Here is a 21,497-nt window from a genome sequence, read left to right as displayed (position 1 = left end):
GACAACACTACACGAAAGGCTCAAATGGCTCTGAGCATGATGGGACTTAACTTCTGAGGTCATCAGTCGCCTATAACTTAGAACTAATTAAACCTAACTAACCTAAGGACATCACACACATCCATGCCCTAGGCAGGATTCGAACCTGCAACCGTAGCGGTCGCTCGGTTCCAGACCGTAGCGCCTAGAACCGCACGGCCACTCCGACCGGCCTGCACGAAAGGACCTCCCGTAATCTCGTCATGGGAGTTCGCATGTCAACAACACAATCTTATTTAAGTACACTACAGCAGTAACAAACAACTGTGAGCATCAACTTGTCGATCATAGATGAGTTTTCGCCTTTCTCAGCGGTTAATCCATATGTTTCCACTGCTTGTTTTTTTCCTTGTTTTCAGGGTGACATTAGGCATCTAGTAATCGTTTATAACGATTTGGCGGCTAAAGAAGTTATCGTGATTCACCAGGTTCGAGGCGGGTAGCGCCCTTTGACATGTTCAGATCCATGGCGGATCTTAACTTTTTTCACTATGTCTCGATTGTAATAAGCCGATCTTTGAGCACCAGAATGTGCATTTCGATTCCTGTTTTTTTTTTTTTTTTTCAGCAAAACGGATTGCAGTTTCATCCTCTTTCATTCAAACCTGTCTGACCACACTGGATGCGTCTGCAGCTCCTAACCACAGTGTAATACATGGTCCAGTCACATTAATGTGACCAATGCCTATGTTCAACGTGAAACCGAAATAACCACTCGCAGTTGGCAGCTGGCAGCAGTGGACGGCCTGTCGAGAGGGACGCGGGAAACAGTGCAGTCATTGTCGCAAAGAGGAAACGGAGTGATTTATCTGACGACCAAAACGTCACGGTCACTGGCTCTCGGAATACCGAACATGTCAAAAATAACGCTATCCAAAGTAGGCGCCGAGGGAAATGTGGTGCACCAAGGGCCATAGATGACACGGGTAGACGATGGCTGCGAATATGCATATGGGCGAATAGACGTACAACTTTTGAGCAACTGACCGTCTAGATAAGGCTACCAACAGAGTCTCGTCAACAGAAGTTCGACAAACATTGTTGCACAAAGGTCTTAGCAGCAGGCTCCTGGTTCATACACCATGCTGACTGCTATTCATCATCGATGAAGGCTTCAGTTTGCACACTGGTATCGTAGCTGAACTTTCGCTGAGTGGCGGCAGATGACCTTTTCAGATGAATCACGTTTTATGCTCCATCCGACAGATAGCTGTTGGCTTGTATGGCGTGAAACGTCAGAAAGCAAACAGCTGCAACCAGTAGGGAGCGTTAAGGGTTGATGAATGTTTTCGTGGCATTCTCTGGTGATCTCGTCATTGTGGAAGGCACAATGGATCAACAACAGTAAGCTTCTATACTTATGTACCCGCATCCACCCGTGCATGCAGTTTATTTTTTCCTCGGCATGATGGCATTTACCAGCTAGACAAAGCAATAACGGGTCACATAGCTCACAGTGTACGTGCGTGGTTCGAAGAGCACCAGGATAAGTTTACCACACTCCACTGGCCATCATGTACCCCAGTTTTTAAACCTAATCAACAATGTGTCGGACCTCCGTCCACCGTGCTGTTCGCACCATGGATCATAAACCGAGAAACCTGGGACAGACGGTACAACACTGGTGTCGTCGTGGCTCCACAACCACGTTGGTGCCTTCCAGAATCCCATTGACTGTCTTCCTGCATGTCTCCCGTTGCAGAGAGAGCTTTTCCAGGGTTTTTACAGGTGTTCAACTTATATATTTATTTAACCTGATCTGGTTAGGGCCAGTACCTCTTTTTTATTATTTACGTGGCTGAACAGTGCATAGTGGGGCATCGCAGCAGTGCATTTTTCAAAATGAGCCTGTATAATTGTAACGTTGTTCCCCCTTTTTTTGTCATCAGTCTTCTGACTGGTTTGATGCGGCCCGCCACGAATTCCTTTCCTGTGCTAACCTCTTCATCTCAGAGTAGAACTTGCACCCTACATCCTTAATTATTTGCTAGATGTACTGGATGTATTCTAATCTGTGTCTTCCTCTACAGTTTTCTGCCCTCTACAGCTCCCTCTGGAAGTCATTTCCTCAAGATTTAACAGATGTCCTATCATCCTGTCCCTCCTGCTTATCAGTGTTTTCCACATATTCCTTTCTTCTCCGATTCTGCGCAGAACCTCCTCATTCCGTACCTAATCAGTCCACCTAATTTCCAACATTCTTCTGTAGCACCACATCTCAAATGCTTCGATTCTCTTCTTTTCCGGTTTTCCCACAGTCCATGTTTCACTGCCATACAGTGCTGTACTCCGTATGTACATTCTCAGAAATTTCTTTCTCAAATTAAGGCTGATATTTGACATTACTAGACTTCTCTTGGCCAGGAATGCCCTTCTTGCCATTGCTAGTCTGCTTTTGATGTCCTCTTTACTACGTCCGTGATTAGTTATTTTACTTTCCTCTTTTTCAATTCTGATTCTAATACTGGATTCCCTATCACTTCTAAACTGACTTCTGTGCCTTCTTCTATCCCATCAGACAAATCTTCTCCCTCATAGAGGCTCTCAATGTATTCTTTCCACCTATCCGCTCTCTCCTCTGCATTTTACAGTGGTATTCCCGTTGCACTTTTAACGTTACCACCCTTGCTTTCAATGTCACCAAAACTTGTTTTGACTTTCTTGTGTGCTTAGTCTGTCCTTCCAACAATCATTCCCTTTTCGATTTATTCACATTTTCATGCAGCCATTTCGTCTTTGCTTCCCTACACTTCCTATTTATTTCATTCATCAGCTACTTGTATTTCTGAATTACTGAGTTTCCCGGAACATTTTTGTACTTCCTCCTTTCATCGGTCAAATAAAGTATTCTTCTGTTACCCGTGGTTTCTTCTTTGTACCCATGTTTTTCTTTTCCACTTCTGTGATGACCCTTTTTAAAGATGTCCATTCCTTTTCAAGTGTGCTGCCTACTGAGTTATTCCTTATCGCTGTATCTATAGCCTTAGAGAACGTGGACCGCATCTCGTCCTTCCTTAGTATTTCAGTACCCCACTTCTTCGTGTACTGATTCTTCCTGACTAATGTCTGAAATTTCAGCCTACTCTTCATCACTACCATAAACTAACATTCTACAAATGGATGCCATTACAGGAAGGAGATGTCAAGAAATGTGAGGCAGCTTTTGTGTTCCCTCACATTTCTGTCTCATTGTAGAGCTGTCAGCGTTATTCAGAAGTTTCTGAGGATTAAGTGACTATGCAGCTCCGGAAAGGCGCTGCGGAAGAGACCGTACTACGAGAGCGGATTCTCAATAGGCCAGCGGGACCTGGCACGCACAGGCTGTAAGATATCTCTCCATATTACCATCAGCAATAAATTGTGTAGTACTGACTGGCATAGAATTGGGATAGCATTGCACGATACTGTTATGAAACGTGTATTGATAATGCATAATATACGGAATAATTAATTTGGTTATTTGCAACCTAATCAGACGGTCTGCTGTTTAGATGATTACCGCACGGTTATCAATTTTTCTTAATATTTGTTATCTAACCATGAGGATCTGTGCTTGCTAGAATTTGGCAAATTTCATCAATAAAATAAACGACATAATGGTTTATCCATAGGAAAAATTATTTAGTTTTGATGTGGTACTGCTATTTATTATAGTTCTGCTAAACGAGGTGTTGCAAATACTGAATCGGATTTTTCCTTCCCATATTGCGGATCTATTTTAATATTGCCTCACATCTACGGATCCCACTTTTAAATCGCCGACAACTGGACGCCTCTGTTGGTAGTGATGACACTCTTGTCTACCAGTTGGGTACTCAGGGGTGTGTGCCCGCTGCTTTCGCTGCCTAACAGAAGACTAAGTAAACCTAACTAACCTAAGGACATCAAACACATCCATACCCGAGGCAGGATTCGAACCTGTGACCGTAGCAGCCGCGTGGTTCCGGACTGAAGGACCTAGAACTGCTCGGCCACAACGGCCGGCTGATCAAGTTCAGAATAAAACTTTCGTAAGCAAGTAGTCAATTTAGATGGCTCTCAGGGAGCCAGGCTAAACGTAGTACGGGTATCATGAGTAACGTTAAGAGCATAATTTAAAAATCATTTAACATTTATTCACGAATAAAAGCACAAGTAACTTCAATTATTAACAATAATGATCATTAAAGGAATGTTTGATACTGTTTGTATAACAAAGTAACTACTCCAAACTTCAAGACTGTGTAACTAAAAGTCTAAGGAGCCACCTTGCCCAGGGTATTGGATGGATCACAGGTGGCGGATAGTGAACGTTCCACCAGATATGGCGGATAGCTGTGGATACAGAATAACCAGTCACGTACCATGGAAACATAAAACCAAATCTACTTCGCTTCTTGTAGCAAGCGGTGGGGAGGTCAATGTCTCTTCACCAGTGGTGCGGCTGAAATTTATAGTATGGGACTAACCCTTCCAGTCTTAAAACTGAGTTCGCTCAATGAGCCTACTCAACTCCACCTGATTCCAGGTACAATCATCATGGAGCATTCTGACAATCACAATATTGTCCCAGGTGGTCAATCAACCGCCAGTATTACTGGCGCAACTGGTCTTTCGGATTCTGGGGTGGCCAGGTAAAGATGTAGTGTGACTCATCAAAGGAATTCGGAGTCCTCTGGCCAACATAAAATCAAAACAAATGCATTTTTTACAACACTTAACATACAAACACCTTTCCAACCAAGTAAACTTCGAAAATTGGGAGGTACCGTAAAGCGGCGTGACTTTGAACGGCGAGGCGACTTTGAACAGCAACTTAGGATATTTTTAAAGTAAATACTGCACGCTATTGTATAAATATGGAACAAAGGCCAGACTCGTTAAATATTACCAATAATCGATACTTTCAGATTACATGACAGTCGATATGAAATAACATTGCATACCAACGTCAGAAAATAAAATAATTTTCTGGAAACGAAAGTTCCTTCGCAACCGCAAGAGCATTTGCCTATCATTAAAGCATTTTTGAGTTTAGAATTTGAAACGTGTTTTTATTGGCAAGGTTAACACTTGCATGAACATTTACAGAAAGCACAAAATGTTAAATTTATCCTTTGGTGACGCAAAAAAAAAAAAAAAAAAAAGATATTAAGGCTTGTCTTTCAAGGGGTGACTTCGAACAGCGCCTTCCCTATTCTTTGACACATCAGCTCCACGGAAAACATGTTTTAGTAAAGTTTCCTTCAAAGAAAAGTGTAAAATAGTGTTGGACATGTTATCACTGATGATGAAATTACACTTATGAGGAAATGGCATTCCAAGGTGGAATCAAATGAAGTTTTTTGTGTGGTCTAATGTTCCCAATGTGTCAGATTTTGAGAAAGATGACATTTGTAGGATTCACCTGATTCTAAAGTAGATAGAAGGGGAAGGCTTGATTTTGAGTTTAAATTTGATGTCTATGACATCTGCTAGAGTAGTAACTCTATCGTGACAACTTCCTTTCCTATAGAGTGTTTACAAGCGTAAATCTTTAAAATGTGATAACTTTTTTCATTTCCTTTATTAAAGTCATACGCACTGTTTTGAAAAGATCTGTTTTTAAATACGTTTCAGGTGATTAAAGACAACTCATAAACATACTCAATTTTTTCCAAATAAGTTACTTTCAAAACTATATTTATATACAAAATATCATGCTGTTTCATATGGTACGGGTGTCATTTAACAGTAATTGATATGACGCCTACAGAATAGGCAAATGTTTCCATGTTCAAAGTGACCCCGAGCCATGGGGTGAAATTGAACAGTGAAAAATTTTAAAATATGAACTAGGCATGGATAAAAATGTATAGCCTGCTTTATCGTTATCAGCAACGCCTCTTGTAACTTCTTAAAATGTTTAATGTCAATATTTTCAGAAGTTTCTATTTAATTCATAAAAATGAATCTAAAATGTTCAAAGTCACTCCGCTTTTCGGTAAAAAAAATGATCGTATGGCATTTATTGTCCGGAATATCCCCTTCGGGGTTCGGCTGCCGTATTGCAAGTCTTTTGAGTTGACGTCACTTCGGCGACTTACGTGTTAATTATGAAGAAAATGATGATGAAGGACACACAGTACACGGTAACGCTACCGCTGAGCTACGGAGGCGGACCGCTTTACGGTACATTAAAAGAACACAAGAATCAAATTTTGGCACTTCAAGAAACACCACTGACTGACAATGACACCATGAATTTCGGTAATTATCATACTTCTAAAAATAAAACTGATAAAAGCGTACTTAATAATACAGCACATCTGGGAGTTGCCTTTGCAGTCTCCAAAAAAATTTTAAATTCAATAGCGGAGGTAAAACCCATTAATAATAGACTAATGACAATTTCTCTTAAATGTGCAAATAAGGCAAACGCTTTAATTAATGCCCGTATTTCAGTCAGTGAGGACAACATTAAAAACCCCGAGGAAGTTAATAAAGCTCCGGAGACGTTAGAAAACAAAATCCATAAAATTGCCTCAAACCATGTTAAAATTGTAATGGGTGATTGTAACACTCAATTAGGTGGTGGTGGTGGTGGTGGTGGTTAGTGTTTAACGTCCCGTCGACAACGAGGTCATTAGAGACGGAGCGCAAGCTCGAGTTAGGGAAGGATTGGGAAGGAAATCGGCCGTGCCCTTTCAAAGGAACCATCCCGGCATTTGCCTGAAACGATTTAGGGAAATCACGGAAAACCTAAATCAGGATGGCCGGAGACGGGATCTCAATTAGGTAAAGAGAAAAAATATAAGAAAACCCTGTGTGGGTTTCGTGTGCATAAATGGACAAACCAAAATGGCCACAAATTATAATCACAGAAGTACGTCAACACATTTTAAAAAGAATCCTTACAAACAAAAATCTTGGCAGGCACCCAATATATTTATTGGGGAATTTCAAATCGGTCATGTAGGAATTTCATGCCCCAATTACAAACAAATTTTAAATGTCCAATTTAGGGAAGGGGCTTATATAGATTCTGACCTGCATTTAATCCAAATAAATGTAAAACTTCAACCTCAAAAACTCTTCAAAACAAAAAATGTTATCTCAAAATTTGACACTGCTAAAATAACTCCAACTCTAACAAGCGAACTTGACAAAAACACTCCAACAATTGGCTAAGCCCAAAAGAGAAGTTTAACACAACTGCACAAAATTTAATTCCACTTTGGAAGAGAAACCACCCTTGGTGGAAAGCGGATGAAACAGCAATTAAGTCTAGGCATCATTCATTCAGAAACTGAATTTGTGGATTTAAAAAAACGTACACCTTTCTAACTGTAAGAAATGAAATATCTAAATTAATCCGACAGGCTAAAAGAAACTACAAAGATTCCCAACTTTGAGAAATCGAAAAATCTTCCAAAAGAACAATACAGAAACATTTATGAAATATTCAAAACAAAACTAACTGGTTAACAACCTCAAAGTCTTTGCTTCATAAATGATAATGGCTGTTTAGCTCTTAACAGCCGGGAAAATTTTAAGGTACTTGCTAATTAATTTGAAAAACTATTAAACTGTCCAGATCCAATGAATAAATTGTAACCACAGCAGAATAATAACACTAACCTTAACTCTAAAGAACCTGACAAATGAAGATAATTAAACAAATTAAGTAATTTAAAAACAATAAAGCATCCGGAGAAGACGGTATTACTACAGAACTACTAAACTCAGCTGTCCCTAACACTATACAAGAGACACTACACTAATAGGACATATCTGGCAAACTGAGAAAATATCTGAGGACTGGATAACTGCCCTAATTGATCCACTGCCTAAAAAAGGGGATACAACCAATGTCAATAATAACCAAGGAAGCTCTCTTCTCCCGATCACATACAAAATGCTCTCGTATTGTTTAATTGGCGGTAAGTTGCTATGGGACCAAACTGCTGAGGTCATCGGTCCCTAGGCTTATACGCTACTTAATATAATCTAAACTAACTTACGTTAAGGACAACACACATACCCATGCCCGAGGGAGGACTCGAGCATCCGACGGGGGAAGCCGCGCGAACCGCGGCAAGGCACCCAAGACCCCATGGCTAGCCCGTGCAACCATTGTTTACTTAATCGAGCCCAATAACAGTTAGAAACTAAAATTTATGAATAATAAGCAGGTTTTAAACCTTACAGATCCTGTCGGGAACAAATTGTTAATTTAAAACTAATTCTTAGGCACCATGTACATTTGTGGATTTTAGAAAGGCCTACGACTCAGTTCATCGTTAATCTCTTTCCCAAATTTTAAAGGAGCAAGAGTTAGATAATGAAGCTCTGACACTGATTAAGGAAACGTGAACTGACACTTGCTCTAAAGTTAAATTCATGGGAGATATTTATCACCCATTTGATACAAAGACTGGTGTTAGAGAGGGAATTGGACTCGCCCGATTACTGTTTAACTGTGTTTTGGAGAAGGTAGTTACAGAATGGCGAGAGCAAAAGTCGAGTCAAAATATCGATTAGTCAGTCATGTTAGGCAGAAGTAATATTAGAGTACGTTGCCTTGCCTTTGCAGATGATCGCGCAATTTTAACTAGAGATATTACTACAGCTCAAAAACAAATTGAAATTTTTAAAGAAGCTGCGGAAAAAAATAGGCCTATAAATATTATTCGATGAAACGGAATATATGACATGTAACAAACAAGCACTAAAATTTTGATCATAAAATATGGAAAAATAAAAGTCCGCAGCTCGTGGTCGTGCGGTAGCGTTCTCGCTTTCCACGCCCGGGTTCCCGGGTTCGATTCCCGGCGGGGTCAGGGATTTTCTCTGCCTCGTGATGACTGGGTGTTGTGTGATGTCGTTAGGTTAGTTAGGTTTAAGTAGTTCTAAGTTCTAGGGGACTGATGACCATAGATGTTAAGTCCCATAGTGCTCAGAGCCATTTGAACCATTTTTTGAAAAATAAAAAGATTTTCTCAGTTTAAATACTTGGGGTAATCAGATAAGAAAACGATCTGGAAAAAACTGCAAACTAAAATAGTTGTCAGTAAATGGCAACTACATTCAGACTAACACCAAATATTTATAATAAAATATCTTTTTCTAAATTCAATAAATTTGTGCATTACAGCAGTTTAATCAAACCTAAATGTCTTTATGGAGTAGAAACTTTAATTTAAATAGAAATAGGGGTATTGAAGAAATTCAAATGAAAAAAAGAAAGAAAGGTTATTAGGAAAATATTAGGCCGCACAATTACTGATGGAGAAATTTATAGGCTACGAAGTAATAAGGAAATAGAAGAATACACAGAAATACATGGTGACGTGATAAAACAAAGATTTAAATCTTATTGGCACATTAAAAGAATGACACCCGCTACGTTGACATAACAAACAGTAGAATTCTACGAAAGCAGAAGTAAGGCCAAAACTGGGCCAATTAAATAGATCGCTGTGATTAAGGAGGATCTTAAAGTAGCCGGTATAACTCAGGCAGACGTCACAGACAGAAAAACATTCGGGCAAAAGATATTAGTTTGGAAAATTGGTCAGAGGGATATTAGAAACCGGACTGGAACACCGTAGTGTGATGAAAGAAAGAGACTTCGTTCTGAAAGGCTGAAACAAAACTGACACTGATGAATTGTGCCTGGCCTGGTCCTGTTGGGCCCACACGTGAATAATAATAATAATAATAACAATAATAATAATAATAGTAAAGTAACTATTTCAATGACTATTTCTTAGCATTATTGTTCTACGATACTGTACAGAGGTCCCCAGACAGTGGCGGAAATTCGCAGAAATAATACGTTTCGGCTACACGTACCAAGTTATACAATAGCTGCTGACCTGTCTCCCCTAACGTCTCGTTGGCCCAGCAGAAGCTCTTAGTCTGTAAAGAAAACTTAGCTAAATTGCTAGTACCGCTCAAAGTACCCCTGCCCAAGATCCAAAGTAAACTGAGGCATCACACACAGTCATTGACACATTGACACACACACACACACACACACACACACACACACACACACACACACACACACACACACACTACCAGACAATACAAGGAATGGAAGATGGAACCACAGAAATACAATATGAAAACGTAGTAAACAAATGGGAAAAGGAAGCACAGGAGAATTTACACATTTAGTATACTTATAGATGTAAGAAATAAAAAGCATAAATTGAGAAATGGTAATATTAGCCAAATAAAGGTACCACTGTGGCTGTCTCAGGAAACACTCTGCTGCTCATTCTTCTCCCCAGAATCGAAAGCACAGGTGTACCGACCGATAGAGGTGCAAATAAGTGCAGAAAGGCTGAAGGCAACTCAGTAGACCCGATGGAACGACTCATGTTGAGACGTTTCGTCGTAACGTCACGATTTTGTTTTAAGTAGGGTTTCACTGACTGGTAGACTGTTTTACGAGGAAGGTTCGTGTACACAACTACCCATAATGAACTTATGCTTCAATAACGCTGCATCAATAATCAGATATTCATAAAATTTCAAAGTGGTGCAAACATCGGCAACTCACTTTAAATTTTCAGAACTTTGAAATTATACAGGTAACAAAAAATATAGAAAAATACACATAGGTCTGTGAGCCAAAACTGAAATCAGTCAAGTCATACCAACTCCTGGGTGAGACAGTTTGTACGGATATCAAATGAAACGATCACCTAGTCTGAGTTGTAGGTAAAGCGTACCTCGATTTATTGATAGGATTCTAGGATATTCCAATGAACTTGCACGGAAGAATGCATTTGTGTGGAAAAATTGAGGACGAAAGTAGCTTTTGCATGATGTGCCATTCCCAAGTAACATAATTCGCTGAAACTTAGATTGCGCATAGCAGCTAAGGCTTTCTAGGCCTTAGCTGCTGGTGTCTCTGACATGCACGGTCAGTGACAGAGGAAGGAAAGCCACTGTCCTCGAACTACCCACTCAGTTTGTAATTACTTTTTTATAGGAGGGCAAGTTGAGGACAACAGCAATGACACTCAGTTTCCTGCGTGTTAGGGGATTTTACTGCAACATTTACCGAGAACGCTGGCTGAAAAACTACTTTCTCCTCAGACAGTTTACTTGGAGTTACCAGGTGATGGTCCTGATGGTACAACAAGATATCTTATAATCACTCATAAATTTTCTCTTTCTCTCTCCGTCTCATTCCCAATTTGTGATTTTTATAGGGAAATTCACTTTCACCGACCGTATTCGGTCTTGTCCGAAATGAGTTGTGATTTGGGGAGACTTACTTTAGAACACACACCGAAAATATGTTTGTGGCGAAACGGGCCTAGAAGCTTTTGAAACACGTACCTGAGACCCTATAGTTTATTACATATTCGCTAAAAACTCTCGTATAAAAAGATTGTAAGTGCTTGAGGAGCCGAAGAATTATTTTACGAAGGAAACTTAATCGCTGATGTAAAACGTAAATAGTAATTTATTGTTTATGGCACTGTTCCCGTACATGATCATAATAATCATCAATCCGCTTATTGGTATCCACTGATGGATACCAGCCTCCCCTAAGGTTTTACTTACTGCACTCAGCCACGTTGTCTTGTATATTTTCTCTTGTCTCCCCTCCTTCCAAAAGGCCATTGTGTTGAAACAAATAATAGTTCAATTTTCGATACAGTCATAATTACTTTTACAGTTCAGTCAGCTCCCCGTACTTTTATTTATTTCTTGCAACACTAGTTTGTATCTCTTAGTCTTTTTGAGTCTATTAGGACGATCCCCCTCTATGTAGTTGCCAGGTGGCACTTTGGTCGCCTGTTTGAAGAGTCTTTGGTTGTTATTCCTTGGGCAGGTGGTTGACCACATTGGCCGTCAGTCGGTCTCAGTCAGGGCGAGAGAGAGAGAGAGAGAGAGAGAGAGAGAGAGAGAGAGAGATGAGAGAGACAGATGACGTACTGCGGGCTGCGCACGGAGCTTACGGGAGCACGATTGTGTAAGAGGCCGGTCGTCTCTAAAGTCGTCTTGGTCGACAGTACTTGGGACTAATGTCGACGCAGCCGATTTACCCTTCATTAAGGAGGCATGGTTGCTGATATGGGTGGTGGAGTGCTGTTCATTTTCTAATTCCGTCTGTTCTACCCTTGCGGGTAAGGTAATCGTTACACGATTGCCGCATGTACTCCCGTGTTGAAGTTGCTCCCGCTACGCTGGATTGACTGTGGTTCTCCATCACTCTGTTTCAAGAATTGAATTTAACTTTTAGTTCCTCTGTTTCATTTTGAGTGCCACATCTGTGTGTTTTAAAACTTCTTTTAATTATAACTTGTTGAATGTCTGGATATTTGTCAGCTGTGCCTGGAATTATCATATGTTCTACGCCGCCAAGTGTGTTAGTGAACACTTACGCCGAAATTGCGTCTGATTTGTGTTGGATGTTGCTGCTTCCCGAAGTGATGGAGCGACTACAAAATTTCCTACAGCTGTGGTAAGCAAACGTTAGCTGCCCAGTGAATCTTAGCTCTTTTTCGAACTGAGTTGCATGACTCTGGTGAGATTTTTCCTTTTCGAGAAAACTAATGTTTATTGTTTCAAATCGTTTTTTACGATTGTAGTTGTTTAAGTGTTAATCCACTAAAGTTACTGTGTCTGAGGGTTGTGTTTGATTATTCCCTTAAATTGTTATATTTTATTGTAAGATTAATCTTCGTTGTTTAGCAGTTGCCGCCAAAGATGCTTATTAATAGTTACTAGGCTGCCTGTTAGCGTTTCAAAATGAACTGATATCTTTGAATTTCATAACACATATACACCGAATAAATTCCTTCGATAGTCAACGGGTTCATTTAACACAGCACGTTTTGTCCGCTGAAAATTATTTCCTGCAGTATTAATATGGAATAAACTATTATTATTATTATTATTATTATTATTATTATTATTGTCAAGGGACAATCCAATATACGGTTCACTTCTCGTGACACTCTGTTTGAAATGGAATCTGTTTTTATAAACACAGTTTCTTTAATAAGGTTCACTACTATACTTAAGCCAGATAATAAACGTCCAAACAGGGTCCATAATCGAAAGCAAAGTTGCCACGCCATGTTTGCAATAACTTAAGTTTTGAAATTGGAATTAATATCAATTTTTTATTGATTGAGATATTCGCTATATGTTAGCGTTATCTCAGTTCTGTCAGTTTTGGTATTTTTAACAATAAATTAAATGAAAAGAAATTTACTCGTAATTAGCGCGGCTTCCAATGAAGTTAACTATTTCACGCAGTAGCGCAAAAACCTAAGAGACTCTAATACTCAAGACTCAAACCCTGAAAGCTCTGACACTAAAATCTCGAACGCAAAGACTCCCAGATGCTAGAAAATACCAAACGCTAAAGACTCGCAGACGCCAAAGACTCCCAGACGCTAAAGACGGTAACAATTCGTGCGTTGTGTTTGTATAGTAGTTGTGAAACAAAAGGGACTTTCGTTAGAAACTCTTTCAAGAAAACCCCCTGCTACTCTGCATACAACATTCTATTCCATTGGCTCTTATTGTCCTTTTAAATGTCTCTGATTTAAAGCGGGAATTCCCGATTTTGTATCGAATATAGTAATTGCTCATGCTCACTTCGAATGAATTTTGGTTTCAAAAAAGGTCAGACATATAACGAGAGGCTGAACAGCCCCCAAATGATTATTTTAATCAAGTTGTCACCGTTTAAGGTAACCGCGAGATATGCTAACACTACGCGTATTCAAATTTTCTATTAGAGCGTTGGGGTTCTTTATTAATTATGTTTGACTTTGACTTAGGATCCTAGTTTCCTTTTAATGGACCTGGGTTTTGGATCTTAGCTTGAGACCTTATCTTTTGATTTTTATCTTTCCTTCTTTCCTTTTTATGACCAAGCGACAGTATGTTACATATATGTGTTAGTGGGTGATATGACATGATTGCAAAAATAGTTCAATTGGTTTTTACATGTTCCTTATGTACTGTATTTAATTTATTTACTTAAACTTTTTGGAGCATTATTTGAATGTTAAATATTTTCACTTTTCCTAACATTTAAATATTTCATTCATTTAGTATCTATACTGAATAAGTCACTTTAAAGTTAACTACAATTTCACAACTTAAATTTCCACACTAAGTGTATAACACATTTCACTCTATTTCTAGTCTTAACAATTTCAGTATCAATCTTGGGACTTTATTGTAGTCTTATCTTGTTTTGCCTGGCGAGGTATGCGATGTCCACTCCTCTCGGCACCCCTGTGCGGCTGCACAGAGGGATCGTTTGGGTTTGGGTTCTGCAGGCCGTCTGCGCGGTTGCAGCAGTGGCACATACGGGATATGAGTAATACTTTGTTGTGCCGCCTCTTCAATGGCTAAGCTACAACACTTTTTCATTATTTGACTCAGGCTGCCTCTTGTTACAGTTTGCAACATGCCCATCGTAACAACGAATCTTCTTGCACCCTACATCGTATAGCTTCTTGGATTATAACGCCATACGACATGTGATTTTAGATTTTTCTTTCTCTTCGATTTCAATTCGCCGAGTCTTCATGTCTGTTGTTAAGTTTCATATAGCATTCTTCGGACTGCCTACGTGTGCCGACGTTCTTCGGTAGGATCTTTTTTTTTCTTCAAATTCTTCATCTGATGTACGCCGATGCTACTTGTAGACTTCCGTGACGTTCTTGACTAAATTAACGATCAAATTTCCGGTTGACATCAGCGGACAGTTCGCTTCTTGTATAACGTCTTAGAGTGATGAACTTCTGGCGAATGGTTCTTGTTTGCTCGTTCTCGCTCTGAATGGTTTGTGGGAGTAAAGGGACCAGACTGCTACGGTCATCGGTCCCCGTTCTAGCTCTGCCTCTAGGTTGCAAGGCGAGCGAACTCCCGACGTCGACGACCTCTGCCTACGTCATGGGACGTCTCATAGCTCGTAGTTAACGTTTCTGGAACCGTGCAGCCAAAACGTGATTCACCCCATCAGATAACAACAGCAATCCTTCAGATTGTTTGGGCTCCAAAATGGAGAATACAGAACATAAAGAACACATATAGATATGACATTTAGAGATGTCATGTAGACGTGATGTGTATTAATCACTCGTTCTTGTTCCCTAATATATGCAATCTTTTAGCCTTTCTAATAGTTCATAGCATTCATTTTCCTACTAGTATCACACTGTTTGCATATGCGATATTTCTTTGTTTGACAACTATTCTTAATGCTCAAATTACCTTCATTTCCACAGGTTATACTGAGATTCTGTCCTATTCAGTTCTGGGGACAATCCTATTGAATTAACGACTACGTTACTTCACATGCTGTAGGTTATGCCCAGATTCTGTCCGCCAGTCCCGAGCGTAATCCTACTGAAATAATTGATACTTCACTGGGCAACTAGCACCGCGAAAATTTGATATGCAAATAAATTCAATAACTCATTGTCCTTGTTCTTAATCTAAGGCTTCCGTTCACTAACAGTTACATGTGAGGCACTCAAAAAATTACAGTGGACAGAATTAACAAATGTTAACTACTATACTATTAAACAAAGAATACATTTATACCCACGAAGATTCGAACATTATTAAAACAATAAATTGTAAAACTACTAAACCATCAAAAAGCTACTTAGGTGAAGTTTGTTATTCAGTATTCCATCAACTGTCAGTAAGGGTTTCATCCATAAAATTTCATCATATCTTTGTGAGGAAACAAACCTTTGGTTTGGCTCCCGTTATCTTCATTAGCTAACAAATAGCTTCCCTAATGTGAAATTCGAATAATCCCATAAGGTCTGGAGTAAACAGTTGCCATTTCTGGTGTAACCTCTTAGGAGCCGATGACTTAGGGGGTTTTCTTAATAAGACCTTATCACCTATAGTATACGACAGAGTTCTACCCAATTTACGATCGACTTTGTCTTTCTCAGTCAAGCAGGACGCTTTATAGATTCACGCACGTCGTCCAACACGACTTCCTATCCCTTTTTGGCTCAACACACATCGCTAAAGGTTTGATTCACTCATTAGATTCGGGCGTGTTGTACATTATCTCCGCTAGAGTATGCCTGGCGGATGACTGTGGCATGTTACTGTGAATCTCTTCAAAGACCGACACATACTCTATCCACTTATATTGTCGTGTTGTAGCATAATTAAACTTTCTAAATATACGTTCAACTGTTGACGGTTCTGCATGATATCGCGATATCAAGATGTGGTTCATGTCTAATTTTAACATACACTCCTTCAAGCCTTGTTGGTCCACGGAATGGTTTAAGTCTGAGATGGGTAGACATCCATCTCATAAACATTATCCTTCATCACACCAGGCTTATGATCGAAGACTTCCTAATATTCCTTTAACAATATAGCTAATTCATTACGATGTACTTCAACTAAGTATTGAGATTCAACTACTTAATTCTGGATAATGTTTCCAACGTCCGATGAGTTATCTGTTGGTAAACCACATAGTCCATAATTGCCATTTAAATACAATATATCAATACGTAAATTTAATCTCTATTCTCTGGCAGAATCTGAGGTGCAATCTCAATTTCCTCACCAGGTTCAAGACAATCATTCGCTCTATTGGACAGGCTGCATATCCATTTTAAGATGCCAATTATTGCATTTTTGTCGCTCAAAAAATCCCAACTCCAGATTCACGGATAAGATAGTGTAAAAGTTAACAAGAAGCTGCTTAATAGTCTTTCCCTTTATGCAACAGCTTCTACCATCACATAAGACTTCATAGGAACGGAATGAACGCTCAATGCACCTGATAGCGTACGGTTTGAAACTGGGAACACAGGCAGTCTATTCTTACTAATAATAGGTGGAAGGACTGGCTCTAAGAACTATGGGACTTAACATCTGATGTCGTGTCCCCTAGACTTAGAACTACTTAAACCTAACTAACCTAAGGACATCACAAACATCCATGCCCGAGGCAGGATTCGAAACTGCGACCGTAGCCGCAGCGCGGTTCCGGACTGAAGCGCCTAGAACCGCTCGGCCACAGTGGCCGGTGGTGGAAGGCATATATAGAGGGCCTATACAATGGCGATGTACTTGAGAACAATATTATGGCATTGGAAGACGATGTAGATTAAGATGAAGTGGGAGATATGATACTTTGTGAAGAGTTTGACAGAGCACTAAAAGATTTAAGTCGAAACAAGGCCCCGGGAGTAGACAACATTCCATTAGAACTATTGATAGCCTTGGGAGAGCCACCCCTGACAAAACTCTACCATCTGTTGAGCAAGATGTATGACACAGGCGAAATACCCTCAGACTTCAAGAAGAATACAATAATTCCAACCCCAAGGAAAGCAGGTGTTGACAGATGTGAAAATTACCGAACTATCAGTTTAATAAGTCACGGCTGCAAAATACTAACACGAATTCTTTCCAGACAAATGGAAAAACTGGTAGAAGCCGACCTCGGGGAAGATCAGTTTGGATTTCGTAGAAATGTTGGAACACGTGAGGCAGTACTGACCATACGACTTATCTTAGAAGATAGACAAAGAATAGGCAAACCTACGTTTCTAGCATTTGTAGACTTAGAGAAAGCCTTTGACAATGTTGACTGGAATACTCTCTTACAAATTCTGAAGGTGGCAGGGATAAAATACAGGGAGCGAAAGGCTATTTACAATTTGTACAGAAACCACATGGCAGTTATAATTGTCGAGGGGCATGAAAGGAAGCAGTTGTTCGGAAGGGAGTGAGACAGGGTTATAGTCTATCCCTGATGTTATTCAGTCTGTATCGACCAGGATTATTTATTAAAACATCGACCAAATTGCTGTACCAGTTTAGTAGATTTCATTCTACATCCACTCGGATTCTCTAGTAATTCTTCTACCACCATTGCATCTTAGCGCTCTTACTGCTAATGATGTTTCGCCTTCCTCTTTACGACCAGCCACTTCCGGAAGGCGCAAAGAGGTTGGTTCTAGTTTGTTGATTCAATTGTCCTGTCATTATTTCCTTCCTCTACAACTACCACTCGTATTTCATGGTTCCGAGCCGCCCATTCACTGTCTTGATGACACGTCATAGTTTCAATTTTGTTTATCATTTCGGATGGCATGAATTACCTCGACGTTTCTATGGCGTTTGCAGACGCTGTCCACCAAACGGGTGATTGATTACTCCATTGGACATGTCGCATGTTATTATTCTCCGGTAGCACATGATGATCGTTATATTTTCGCATCTGTGTGTAGATGAATAAATCGCTTTTGATATGGTTCTGTGTCTGTCCATTACGCCTATTATTATTATTGCGAGTACCACCGTTATTATTATTATTGCTGTGACCCGGCTGATGATTTTGTGAATCGGACCTGCTATTTCCCACTTGATTACCATTACATTGATTGCTGTGGCAATTTAGATTATTCGTATTAACGTTATTATATTGCGATTTATCGTTGCGATGGCTTCCATTGCAACAATGACCATGGTGTACATTGTACGGATTCGCATTATATATAATTTCCTAAGTGCCTAGCGTCCTCTTGGATGATTTGTAGCGGTTCTGTTACTGACAGAAAGTGATCTAAGTCATGATCGGGTACATTAATTACTTTTTCTCGCAGGTAAATTGGTAATTTCCCTTTCGGAATTCTTAAAACCTCCATAAGGTTGATGGGTTAATCCCAGTATCGGGCCTTATTTATGTACCTTTCGAAATACTTTCGAAGTGTGCCCTTTTTAGGGCTGTAAAATTCTGGAGTGTAAATCTCGTTTCTAAGATCACTTTGTTCACTCTTCGTTTCGCAATAAAGTATTTCCCAAACTCATAGTATGACGCACAAGTCAGCTACTTCAGATGCCCGTACGAAACTTAATCACTGTTTCGAATTTTGTCTTGTTCATTCCATAGGGAGGAGACAATTTTTCTCTGTTGAAACGTATCGAATTACCTGGCTTTAAATATACTATTTTCAACTTTTGCTGACAAGTTGTACATCGTCTGTCAACATCCCGATTCCCGTAATCTGAATCTTCGCTGCTGCTAACAGATTTCTCCTGGCAGTCGTTCCACCTCCTTTTCCTTATCTTTGGATTGATCAATGAACGTTTACTGACATCCATCCAGCAATTTTAGCTCGGTCGACTCTCCTTTCGTACACAATAATAGGTAGTTGACTTGACTCTGCGAAGCGGCAGATAACCTTTTCTTTAGTATTCTGAAACATAGCTTTAGAGTCGCACCTAGACGCGTCGGGGGTCCCATATCACTTTAACTGCAAACGTCAACGCCATTAAAGAGCCTCCAACAGCGTGAACATACCCCATCTGACATGCAGGGTCCATGGATTCATGAGCTGTCTCCATACCCGTAGACGTCCATCCGTTAGATACAATTTGGAACGAAACTCGTACGATCAGGCAACATGTTTCCGGTCATCAACAGTCCAATGTCGGTGATGATGGGCTCAGACGAGGTATAAAACTTTGTGTCGTGTAGTCATCAAGGGTACACGAGGGAGCCTTCGGCTCCGAAAGCTCTTATCGACGACTTTTAGTTGACTGCTTCTCACGCTGACACATGTTGATGGCCCAGCACTGAAATCTGCAGCAATTTGCAGAAAGTCAGTCAGGGTGAATGATTCTCTTCAGTCGCCGTTCGTCCCGTTCTTGCAGGATCTTTCTCTGGGCGCAGCGATGTCAGGCATTTGATGTTTTACCGGATTCCTGATATTCATGGTACACTCGTGAAATGATCAAACGGGAAAATCCCCCCTTTATCGCTACCTCGGAGACGCTGTGTCCCATCGAACTTAAGCAGACTATAACACCACGTTGAAACTCTCTTAAATCTTGATGCCGGCCAGAGTGGCCGAGCGGTTCAAGGCGCTGCCGTCTGGAACAGCGCGACCGCTACGGTTGCAGGTTCGAATCCTGCCTCGGGCATGGATGTGTGTGATGTCCTTAGGTTAGTTAGGTTTAAGTAGTTCTAAGTTCTAGGGGACTTATGACCTCAGCAGTTGAGTCCCATAGTGCTCAGAGCAATTTGAACCTTTTTTTTTTTTTAAAAAAAAAAAAAAATCTTGATAAACCGCTATTGTAGCGGCAGTAACCGATCTAACAATTGCACCAGACACTTGTTGCCTTACATAGGCGTTGTCGACAGTATCGCGTATTCTGCCTGTTTACATTTCTCTGTATTTGAATGCGCTTCCCTATAGCAGTTTCTTTGGCACTTCACTGTATGTAATTGGAGCGCAATGAACTATGACTCAAACTTTAAATATCGATTATGACGGCAAGCTCGCAGTGTCAATTATTTCGATACATATTTGAGTTTTGCGTCTTTTATAACACCTGTCTGTGCGCCTCCCTCAGGCACGACCTCTATCGTTTCCAGTACGTCGTAGTATTTCCTTCCCGTCATTCCGTGCGTAGTTTCTCGAAGACAGTGAACATGTAACAAGAGCAAGTCTACACGAATGGTTATTTCGACCGAATACAGTAACTAATTTACAAAATAACATGTAAAAAACCGTATATTGTTGCTTTGTTACCTTCGAGCTCCATGTTGCTGAGAAATTTGTGACTCCTCCTAATCCTGCCTATTGGCACTTTCACGATCAGCGAAAGTGCGATTTCCTTTATCTTTGCCCTGTGTTCTACACCTCTTCGAGATACGTGAAAGTGAGGCGACACGACACTAGCTGTAATTGCAGTCAATCTCTTTTCAGTAAGTTTAGATTCTAATTATTACCATCGGCTGGCTGCGTTGTTTAGCCGTTGCCGCCCAAGATACTCATTAATAGGCAGCCGATTCGCCTTTCAAAGTGAATTGATGTCTTTGATCTGCGTAACACATGTACACCGAATTAATTCCCTCAGAAGTCACAGGTCATTTAACACAGCACATTTTGTTTGTTGAAAATTCTCTTTAGTATTAATATGGAATAAGCTATTATTATTATTAGTAGTAGTATTATTATTTTATTATTATTATCCAGAGAGAATCCAATATATGGCTCACTTCTCGCGATACTCTGTTCGAAATAGTAGGACACCACAGGTTTTCCTTAACTCGGCTTTTATTTCTTTGATAAGGTTCACTACTACATTAAAGCCCAATAATAAACGTCGAAACAGGGTCCATAATCGAAAGGCAAGTTGCCGCGCGATGTTTGAATAATAGCTTCGGCAGTAACTTAAGTTCAGAAATTGGAACTGATAACAATTTTTTATCGATTGAGATATTCGCTGGATGTTAGCGTATCTCAGTTCTGTCAGTTTTCGTATTTTTAACAATAAATTAAATGAAAAGAAATTTACTCGTAAGTAGCGCGGCTTCCAATAAAGTTAACTATTTCAGGCAGTAGCGCATGGACCTAAGAGACTCTAATACTCAAGACTCAAACTCTGAAAGCTCTGACACTAAAATCTCGAACGCAAAGACTCCCAGATGCTTGAAAATA

This window comes from Schistocerca serialis, chromosome 1 (genome assembly GCF_023864345.2).
Source record: "Schistocerca serialis cubense isolate TAMUIC-IGC-003099 chromosome 1, iqSchSeri2.2, whole genome shotgun sequence".
Lineage (NCBI taxonomy): Eukaryota > Metazoa > Arthropoda > Insecta > Orthoptera > Acrididae > Schistocerca > Schistocerca serialis.
The sequence above is the reverse complement of the archived record's forward strand: the minus strand, read 5'-3'. Positions refer to the sequence as shown.